Source organism: Mirounga angustirostris, unplaced genomic scaffold (genome assembly GCF_029215605.1).
Source record: "Mirounga angustirostris isolate CCGP_5_RB_7025 unplaced genomic scaffold, mMirAng1.0.hap1 SCAF_7, whole genome shotgun sequence".
Classification (NCBI taxonomy): domain Eukaryota; kingdom Metazoa; phylum Chordata; class Mammalia; order Carnivora; family Phocidae; genus Mirounga; species Mirounga angustirostris.
The window spans coordinates 41,350,324-41,361,476 of record NW_026991715.1 but is presented as its reverse complement, the minus strand read 5'-3'; the positions used below and the strand labels follow the sequence as shown (position 1 = coordinate 41,361,476).

Genomic DNA, 11,153 nt, shown 5'->3' with positions numbered 1-11,153 from the left:
TTTACTTAAAAATTGTGAGGTTTTTGTTTTTTTTTAATGGGATGCTAAGAGCAGATTCTTCTCTCACCAGTGTGTATACAATCTCTCCTACTCAACTTGAGTAGAAATAGAGGAAATCTTTCTGTGTGACCTATTGAGGAAATGGCCATAGACATTCTCCTTAAGAGACAGTCACATCCAGAGACAAACCTGAAAGCTTTCTGCTGAGAATTTTTTTATTGAAGAATGAAATCCATATATTTGCTCCCATAGCCATCCAAGAGGGATTGATTCTCTACGTGGAAGCTGCCAAAGGGAACTCGGTGCCCTTGAGCATCAGGGAGACTCAGCATTGTCCGTGCTTTGCCAGAAAAAGTGCACCACGACTATTCCTACAAGAGAAATAATTTTTTTTAAGGGAATGCTGTGGAGATCTTAAATTGAAACTTTAGTATTCTTAGATCAAGCCAGCCAAATGAGCACAGAGCGTGAAAGGTAAGTAATTAGTAACTGAGCTCCAGCATGGCAGAAAAAGTAATTCAATGAACTTGTCAAAACCAGTGTTACGAGCCAAAAAAATCTGTAAATATCTCTGTTATCTGCCACTTAGTAATATTATGATGTTGATCAAGTCTTCTTTTCCAGCTTCAGTTTCTTCCTACAATCCACTTTCTTTTTTTCTCTTGCCCTCTATCTCTTTCTTTTTACTTCTTTTTGTAAAATATTATAATTATCAGTGAACCATCTCACTTTTATGCTTTGTAGGAGCATCTTGCTTATTAGGTAGCTATGATGGTTTCTGGCTCGGCGGGAAAGGCTATTTCTGCAAATAGCACATTAAATTCAGCACTTACACGGCAGCATTGCAAAATAAAAATTTGTTTGCATAGCTCTGCCCATCGGATCCACAGAGAGGTAAGTATTCCATGGTACATATATCAAATATTGGGTACACTCAATATCCTGCAGTCCAAAAAAAGGAAACAAAGAAAGAACAACTTCAAATTGTTAAATTATAGAAAATGAGCTTTTTTTAAAGGCCTCGAGATGTCATTTAGCCCTCAATCCCACATGCAAAAAGACATATCCTCTTCAATTTACAAAATCTGACCCAACCATGGTGGCAATCTTGTCACAGTAAGAGATAGCTTAGCTTGAGTTTAGGGCTTCCCTCTCACTCATTGTCCACTCGGTACTGGTGAAGAGAGTACATCCAGGGGGTCTTTTTTTTTTTTTTAAAGATTTTATTTCTTTATTTGACAGAGAAAGACACAGCGAGGGAGGGAACACAAGCAGGGGGAGTGGGAGAGGGAGAAGCAGGCTTCTGCTGAGCAGGGAGCCCAATGGGGGCTCGATCCCAGGACCCTGGGATCATGACCTGAGCTGAAGGCAGATGCTTAACGACTGAGCCACCCAGGCACCCCCCAGTGGGTCTATCTTGTGCTTAATTTCCGAACCAGTCCTCTCCTCGCCACACAGTTATCCACTTTATTCAGGCCCACCAGATGTCTTGCCTGCATAATTGCAGGTGTCTGCCAGTTTGCTGCCCAGCGTCCATGCTTAGCTGAGATTTCAGTCACCCTTCACACTCATGTCAGAGTGATCTTTTAAAAACCAAATCAGAACTTTTTTTATTAGTTAACTGATTCCGCATCTACAGGAAGTCCCCTCATGAGCCGTGCTTACTTCTCTCATCTGCTCTGCCTCTAACTCCAGCTGAACTTGAGTGATATTCCCTGAGTGTTTCCTGCTCCTATACATCCCTGTGCCTTAGCTTAGGCTGTTTTCCTATCTTACCCGACCTTACCCACTGGAGCCATCAAAACAACTCCTAAGACTCCTAGTCTTCCTTAGAAATCAGTTTAACTCTTTTTATAACAGTTTCATGACAACATTTCTCTCCCTCACATTGGGTCAGATGCCACCCCTTAAAATGAACTGTCTTTACTACCACAACCCCATGTTTTTATTTCTCTCGTCACATTCCAACCTCTATTAAAATTATTGACATCCATTCACATAGCTCTTTACTCCAGAAGTGTCTTTACATTTGTTCTCGAGTTTTTTTTGTTGTTGTTTTTAAAAAGATAACTTCCTTTATTGTTATGAGAGTGTCCTCGAGTCCCTAATGTCCTCTTCTTAACCTGCTAATTCGTTGCAGTGTTAGAAAACAACCACATGTATACCAATCTGACCCAATTAAGGGCTATGAGTAAAATTTGTGGAGTTTTCCTCTGGAGAAGTAAATTAACTGTGTTCAGGTCTTTTGTTTAGGCTGGCCACATGACTTACCTATGACTATACATACTCACAGACAATTTCTAAAATGTCTATTTTAAAACTTTCATAAAGTGAGGAATTATTGTAACATTTTATATTAAGAATAAATAAAATTTCTGTGTATACTTACACATTTATTATCATGAAGTTTTCTGACTTGAAATCCTTTGTTTCTGAAAGAGAAGATTTTCATTGAATGGGTAATGCATTACTTGGCATTTCACAATCCACAGAGTAAAATACTGTCATATGTCATTCTGTATTCTCTGTCCTGTACTGAGAATGAGGAGCTCTGGTTAATATTCTACCCAGGTTGGCTAATATTGACCATTAACACCTTTGGTGAATGATCATTTTGTAAACAAATAAAAATATAAGAAAATAAGATCAACACTAAGAGGAGATTGGGCATTTTAAAAAAATTAGTCCATGAATATTCAGATGAAAATCAAAGGCATAATATAGTGTGAAAATATTTTTTGCAGTTAAGAAAAAGAAAATATGTTCCAAATCCATCTGTGGCACTTGTAGTCTGTGTAATTTTGTTACAGTCACTTCTTTCTGTAAGATTTCTGTCTTCTAAAAGGAGGCTATGAAATGATAAAACCAGTAAAATCTCGTGTTTAGTCTCATGTGTTTTTATTAGTACATGAGTTTGCGTATCCTGAGAGACTTTCTTCTTCTTCTTTTTTTTAAAGATTTTTATTTATTTATCTGACAGATAGAGAGACAGTGAGAGAGGAAACACAAGCAGGAGGAGTGGGAGAGGGAGAAGCAGGCTTCCCGCTGAGCAGGGAGCCCGACATGGGGCTCGATCCCAGGACCCTGGGACCATGACCTGAGCCGAAGGCAGACACTTAACGACTGAGCCACCCAGGCGCCCCGAGAGACTTTATTCTGAATAACACTTGTTATTACACTTGACTATAAATTTTCAGAAGGGTTAGAAAAGAAGGGAGAAAAAGATGAGAAGGAAGAAGAGCTCATTTCTGTAAGTATGCAGTCTGTATTAGCTGCATAGCTAAGATTTGATGTGTTTTATCACCGTGGATCCTAAACACTATTAGAATTTCCAGCTTACAGATGAGACGACTGAAGCATGAGGTGGATTGGGTATTTGCCTAATGTCACACATCTCCTAAGTGCAGTCTGGATTCTAATGCAGATGTGTGACTCCAAAGCCTGTGATTTTAATCACTAATCATAAAGTAGTGAATTCCAATTCCTGGAATGGCTGGTAATAACCATTCTTTCATTCTCCTAGAAGCTGAGATGTTTACAGTGAGGAACTCATATGTAATTTGCGGGCTACTGGTGGTGGGGGTCCCAGCTATCCATTTGTACTTTCAATCTCCTCCCTAGACTTTTCCAGATAATCATAAGAAGCAACATGGATTTTCTCTGGGGCAGGAAGGATAGATCAAAGTTTTGTAAATAGCACCCATGGCAAAGAGCCTACATAGAGAGAGCTGTCTTCTGAGCTCTCATTATGCAATAAGAAAGACACAACAGAAGATTATGGAACTTTGACCAAGATACATTTTCTGCCTGAGACTCAGCTTCCTCAAATGTAATGTGGGAATAAAAATGTCTATAGGTAACAGCTAATGCCTGAGGAATAGTGTATAATGTGAATGAGAATTTGGCTGGATAGCAAAGAAATACATATCTCCTTTGAGATATAGCTAAATTTATTTGTTTATTTTTTATTTGAACAAAGCAATGCCCAAAGGGTATTGGAGGAGCACAACCAAAGGTAGGATTTATCAAACCACATTGTTATAAACCAAGCAGATTTTGGCCAATGTGGACTTCATGATCTTTAAAAAAAAAGAGGGGATCTAAACTGAGTATGATACTTACCGAGTTAGCATGCAAAACATGCATTCATCACTGTAAGTCTTATGATCTGTGCCGCATATTGGATCCAGGTGCCTTGGGCATGCAATCTCAGAGCCTTTTGTGTTGTATTTGGAGCAGTCCACCTATAACTGGAACAAAAAATAATGGCCTACATCGTCTTCCTTCAATTCTGTAGTCTTTCTCATATCAAGTTGGTAAGACAGAGAAGAGAGTGGAAAGAGTACTAGCCTCTTCAACTTTTTAGCAAACATGTCTAGAAGACCTTATGTGGATCAGATGCTGTGCTACGGGCAGCTAGGTCAGACAGGTCAGACATGAAACATTCTGAAATTAGAGTTAGCTGTTTAAGAAGGAAATGTTATTTGTTTCAGAGGTACAGATCTGAGATTCAACAGTCTTGCACAATTCACAGCACTTACCAGAGCACATACCCTCCCCAGTGTCTATCACCCAGTCACCCCATCCCTCCCACCCCACCCCCCACTCCAACAACACTCAGTTTGTTTCCTGCGATTAAGAATTCCTCGCATCAGTGAGATCATATGATACATGTCTTTCTCTGCTTGACTTATTTCACTCAACATAATACCCTCCATTTCCATCCATGTCGATGCAAATGGCAAGATCTCATTCCTTTTGATGGCTGCATAATATTCCATTGTATATATATACCACCTCTTCTTGATCCATTCATTTGTCGATGGACATCTTGGCTCTTTCCACAGTTTGGCTATTGTGGACATTGCTGCTATAAACATCGGGGTGCACGTACCCCTTCAGATCCCTACTTTTGTATCTTTGGGGTAAATACCCAGTAGTGCAATTGCTGGATCATATGGTAGCTCTATTTTCAACTTTTTGAGGAACCTCCATACAGTTTTCCAGAGTGGCTGCACCAGCTTGCATTCCCACCAACAGTGTAGGAGGGTTCCCCTTTCTCCGCATCCCCGCCAACATCTATCGTTTCCTGACTTGTTAATTTTAGCCATTCTGACTAGTGTGAGGTGGTATCTCATTGAGGTTTTGATTTGGATTTCCCTGATGCCGAGCGATATTGATCACTTTTTCATGTGTATCTGAAACAAATAATGCAATATATGTTAAGAAAAAAAAAAAGAAGAAGAAGAAGGTAGCGGGAGGGGAAGAATGAAGCGGGGGAAATCAGAGGGATAGACGAACCATGAGAGACGATGGACTCTGAAAAACAAGCAGGGTTCTAGAGGGGAGGGGGGTGGGAGGATGGGTTAGCCTGGTGGTGGGTATTGAGGAGGGCACATTCTGCATGGAGCACTGGGTGTTATGCACAAACAATGAATCATGGAACACTTCATCTAAAACTAATGATGTAATGTATGGGGATTAACATAAGAATAAAAAATAAATTAATTAATTAAAAATAAATAAATAAAAAATAAAAAAATAAAATAAATAAAAAAGAGAAGGAAATGTTAGTCTCTCCTTTTTGAGTTACAGTGAGAGTACAATGGAATAATGAAAGTGAAAAATACTCAGAAAAGTTTGAAACGACGCCTAAAAGTAACAGTTTACTTTATCTGTTCTTCTCCTTTTGCAAAGAGATTCCTTTTGTGACCTTTAAAGAAAGAACCACCACCAGGAGAAGCAGAGTAGGAATGGTTTTACCTCCCTAGGAATTATTTCCACCCACAGTGAGCCAGCTTCATTACTTTCACAGCTCCGTTTACACATCAGCTCTGATTTCATTTTTACCAAGACCCCACAGAGAAGGTTACACTCACCTTTCTTCCCACTACTTGATCACCGGAAGACAGTGGCATGAGAGCATTTGAAGAGAAGGAATCAGAGAAAGAGCAAATTCCACAGTTAGAGATGCAAGGCTGAATTCATTGTTCACAGTAACCAAAACCCATATCTGCCATCCCTGGCCCAGGCCAGACCTAAGAGATGTCTCTTCTTTACTCAGAGCCAACTCAGGATGAAGCCAGAAATATGTGTGATTCTGATTAAAAAAACAAAAACAAAAACAAAAACAACATGGGGGAAATCCCTGGTCATTGGAGAAAGGGCTGTCACAGGAATTCCTGTGAGCAAGCCCAGGGTAGGGTTGGGTGAAGGTCTCAAAGCTGCGTAAGTTGTTTCTGAAAGGCAAGTCAGAAGCCTGGTGTGGATCAGGAACTAAGCAGGTTGCCCACAGTCCTTTTCTTCTTCTTTTTTTAGATTGAAGTATAGCCGAGTCAGTATGTTTCATTAGTTTCAGGTGTACAACACAGTGATTCATTAAGTCTATACATTATGTTGTGCTCACCACATTATGTTGTAGCTCCCATCTGTCACCAAACAGTATTACAGTACTGCTGACTATATTCCTTATGCTGTACCTTTTATTCCCATGACTATCTTTTTATTCCTCTTCGCAGTCTCTCTTCCTCTTCTAGAAGGTCTGACCCCCCATCCCTTCTTTGCTAATCAGGCCAATCCAAATAGTTAAGGTCTCAAGTTTTCTTCTGACTTTAACATTCTATCGTTACTGAAGGTTGAACAAACTGCAGTTAACATAAAGCCATCGCTATTCAAAGGAGTCTTAACTCGCCAGGTGGAGACGTAGCCCATGTGGTGGCTACAAGAGCAAAGATGGCAAAAGCAGTGATACTCTCCATAGTGATGAGGAGTGAGGGTGACTGCTCCGAGGCACACATACACGTATATATATACACATGCATAAGGCAGGGTCCCACCCTCCTCAAGATTGATCTTTTCACTGATGATTTGTTGTTAACCCAAGCTAGGATGTTAAGTTTATTTGTCAAGAAAAGCTTCCTTATTACCTTGATTTATGGGCAGCTGGAAGAGTTATACCCTGAAACTCACCTACCAGAACTGTCTTGCATAGTAATCCTCTGGTTTCTTAGCAAATACAACGGCATGGCTATATTTGAGACCAAATAAAATCATAGGTGTAGTGAAGAGAAATAAACAATAAAATGACATGTATAAAGGGTTTCAAGATTATATGAAATGAGGGAAAGTTGAAATAGAAAACAGGAGCAATGAGAACATTTCTTGAAAATGTATAGTAGTACACAACATGAATACTTAGCACTATAATACATTTTCTAGAGTTTGAAGATAATTTACCATGTTCTATGAAGGCTTGTTAAGTGACTAAAAAAACTTGTGAAATATGCAGACCAGTATTACTGCTACTTAGCAGATGGAACTACAAACACAGAAAGATTAAGTGCTTTCTCTTTAGTCACAGAGTGAACAGTTGGAAGAGCCAGTTCTCCAGGATTCTAGATCTATACTTCTCTCCTATTATTTTTTTACTAAGATATGCTACTTCAATAACAAAACCCAATATTTATATTGAAAATCCAGATTTTAGCATAGTGTCTCATGCTTCTTAAGATTATAACCATGATATTCTGCTTGACACATTCTTCTGTGTCCATATCTATATATATTATGTCCATCCACATAACCAACGTTCTTTCAATAATCCAGGCCTAATGATTTCCAGTTACTTAGCACTTTCATCTCTATCATCTCATGTGGATGACACCATCTCATGTGAAGACATCAGCTCTCTAGAAGATAGAGTTAATACAGAGTTAAGCTAGGGTTAATTCCAAAAGGACAAACTCAAAGATTGGAGGAGTTAAGCAAATTGCCCAAAGCAGACAGCTAATGAGTGATAGAATCTTGACCAAAACCAGATCTTTCCGTTTCAGAACTTATGGTCTCCCAGTAACTGGTTGCAATTATTTCTAATTTTTAAGATGTTTCTCTCTCATTCATACTTTCCATTCTTCAATACCACCTCTTTTTCTCAGAGATAATTCCATAATTTTGGTTTACGCTATTGTGAAATCTGCATACTTGCACCTCACCCATATTTCAGTGCTTGTTCAGCATTTGAAGTATGTATACTATACTGAAATGTGCTCCGGAAACTTTTCTCAGTGGCATAAATGATCTTCTTCCCAAGTCATAGTGGAGCATCTGATTAGAGTGACCAAGTTCTGAGTAGATGACAGAAATGAGAAAAATGGCTTAGTGATGGTAGAGTTGGCCAGGTCAGGAGCAAGCACCTGGGTCTGTGGCTTTCAAACTTTTCATTATTGTTATTTAATTAAGAAATGGTATTTTCCCCCTCCCTGAATGTAATTCTATGAAGCAAGCAAGCAATGAGACAGATTTTTAAGCAGTCACTTAAATAGAAGCAAGACAGGATTCAAGAGTGCCTGCATTTCCAGCACATCCCATAAGTTTCCATGCAAATCCATTTGGAAACTGATCTAGAACACACACATACAAGGAAGTTAGGCCCTGGAAGGGAGAGTATTTTGTCCAAGACCTCTCAGTGAGACAGATCCCCAGATTCTAGTACAAGATTTGTTCTGCTATGCCAAATCTTTTCAGACCATTACACAGCCCTGTGTCAGCATGGGATTTCTGCCCCTACTTGCTTTCCCAGAGAACATGAGCAAGTATCTGCCACCTGGGTCCTGGACTCAATTCTCTACTGCTTATTGGATCTCACCTTTCTGACATTCCAAAGGATCTTGCAGTTCAACATGTTCCTAGGAGAGCTTGTTGCTAAATCTCATTTTTAATGGCTTCCCTCCAGTTTCACTTTGTTAATATCTGTCAGTGGCAACCCAATCCAGGAACATTGTAGGAATCTTCATTTCTTGTCTGATTTTCACACTCACACCCAATCTCTCACCAACTAGGTTTTGAGTGTGTGTCTTCCTCACCAGGAAGAATATAAGTGTTGTTTGATTGTTTATTATTTTTTTAAATTCAGAGTTCAAGAATAATAGCTTATAAATCTACCTCTAAAAAAAAATCTACCTCCCATATTTCTTCCTTTTGGAAATTTCCACAGGGATGACAGAGAATTTAACCCTGTCTCCAAATTCTAATAAGACCGCATTTTTCTTTCTTCCTTTTGCCACTACTCAGTAACTTTCTAAAGATTTAATGCTCAGGAAATAAGTCAATCAGAGAAAGACATGTATCATATGACCTCACTGATATGAGGAATTCTTAATCTCAGGAAACAAACTGAGGGTTGCTGGAGTGGTTGGGGGGTGGGAGGGATGAGGTGGCTGGGTGATAGACATTGGGGACGGTATGTGCTATGGTGAGCGCTGTGAATTGTGCAAGACTGTTGAATCACAGATCTGTACCTCTGAAACAAATAATGCAATATATGTTAAGAAAAAAAAAAGAAGATAGCAGGAGGGGAAGAATGAAGGGGGGGAATTGGAGGGGGAGACGAACCATGAGAGACAATGAACTCTGAAAAACAAACTGAAGGTTCTAGAGGGGAGGGGCGTGGGAGGATGGGTTAGCCTGGTGATGGGTATCAAAGAGGGCACGTTCTGCATGGAGCACTGGGTGTTATGCACAAACAATGAATCATGGAACACTACATCAAAAACCAATGATGTAATGTATGGTGATTAACATAACAATAAAAATTTTAAAAAAAGATTTAATGCTCAGCATTCCTTGGGCTCAGGGAAATACAAATCAAAACTACAATGAGATACTTCCTCACACCAATCAAAATAGCTAAATTTAACAAGTCAGGAAACAACAGATGTTGACGAGGATGTGGAGAAAGGGGAACCCTCCTACACTATTGGTGGGAATGCAAGCTGGTGCAGCCACTCTGGAAAACAGTATGGAGGTTCCTCAAAAAGTTGAAAATAGAACTACCCTATGACCCAGCAATTGCACTATTAGGTACTTATCCAAAGGATACAAACATAGTGATTTGAAGGGGCACCTGCACCCCAATGTTTATAGCAGCATTGTCCACAATAACCAAAGTATGGAAAGAGCCCAGATGTCCATCAACAGATGAATGGAGAAAGAAGAGTGGTACATATACACAATGGAATATTACTCAGCCATCAGAAAGAATGAAATCTTGCCATTTGCAACAACGTGGCTAGAACTAGCAAAATAAGTCAGTCAGAGAAAGACAAATACCATATGATTTCACTCATGTGTTGAATATAAGAAAGAAAACAGATAAACACAGGGGAAGGGAAGGAAAAATAAGACAAAAACAGAGAGGGAGACGAACCATAAGAGACTCTTAACTATAGGAAACAAACTGAGGGTTGCTGGAGGGGAGGTGGATGTTGGGGGTTGGGGTAACTGGGTGACGGGTGTTAAGGAAGGCACTTGATGAAATAAGCACTGGGTGTTATTTACAACTGTTGAATCACTAAATTCTACCTCCAAAACTAATAATACACTATATGTTAATTAAATTGAATTTAAATAAAAATAAATAAAAATAAAAAATAAACACAGTATGTAGGATTATGTAAACTCAATATCATCACAACACATTGCCCAGATCAAAAGTTACTTCAGAGCGACTTCAAGTCCATTCCCATTTCTATTACCAGTTCCTTAACAGGTTTAAGGTTTTATCTCAGAGAGAACCGATTGGCTGTGATTTTAGGGCAGCCAGGCCTGGAGGTGGATGTGCACTGCACATGAATTCTTAGCAACCCCCAGTATGATCCCCCACGTAGTAGGTGTGAGTTTTGATCAATAAATGTAGATGTACAAAATTATCTATTCCCTCTTTTTCTCTAAATAAAATCATGTCTGATTCCAAGTCTTCTGCTGGGCTTTGGGGACGTTTAGTCTCATTCATTATTGAGGTTGATGAGGATCTGAGATGGTTAAGAAGAGCGCAAGAACATGAGGCGAGGCCCTCTAATCCCTGGCTAGTCATGGCTGCTGCCTGCGTCCTGATGGTCCAAGCCAGCTGTAAATGGTTCCCTTCCCTGAGGTATTTCCTTGATTCTGCGCCACCCATGGGACGTGGTGACTTTGGGTTGAGATCGAGAACACTTGAATCCTGGGTTTGGCAGACACATTTCATGGTCGTACACTCAGCTGTCTTTTGCTTTTCGAGGCTGCTGCTCAGTGTTAGAACTTGGTCCCTTTCATTTCTCTTGAAATTTTTATTGCTTCTCCTTTCGTTGCTTTCCAAAGCACACAAGCCATTAAGAATA

General features: G+C 39.6%; 1 long non-coding RNA gene across 4 annotated transcripts; it reads right to left on the bottom strand.

Annotated features, from left to right (window-relative positions):
- Positions 1-206: 206 nt before the first annotated feature.
- On the bottom strand, positions 207-9,114 carry LOC135365381 (uncharacterized). 4 transcript variants are annotated; one of them, XR_010413067.1, is made up of 6 exons: positions 8,645-9,114; positions 5,880-5,893; positions 4,123-4,250; positions 2,390-2,432; positions 834-942; positions 207-371 (listed from the first exon to the last, which is right to left on the bottom strand). It is a non-coding gene; the product is annotated as an uncharacterized LOC135365381 (long non-coding RNA). The 4 variants fall into 4 exon arrangements; XR_010413066.1 differs by having other exon boundaries at positions 5,880-9,114; XR_010413068.1 differs by lacking the exon at positions 5,880-5,893.
- Between the last annotated feature and the right edge of the window lie 2,039 nt (positions 9,115-11,153).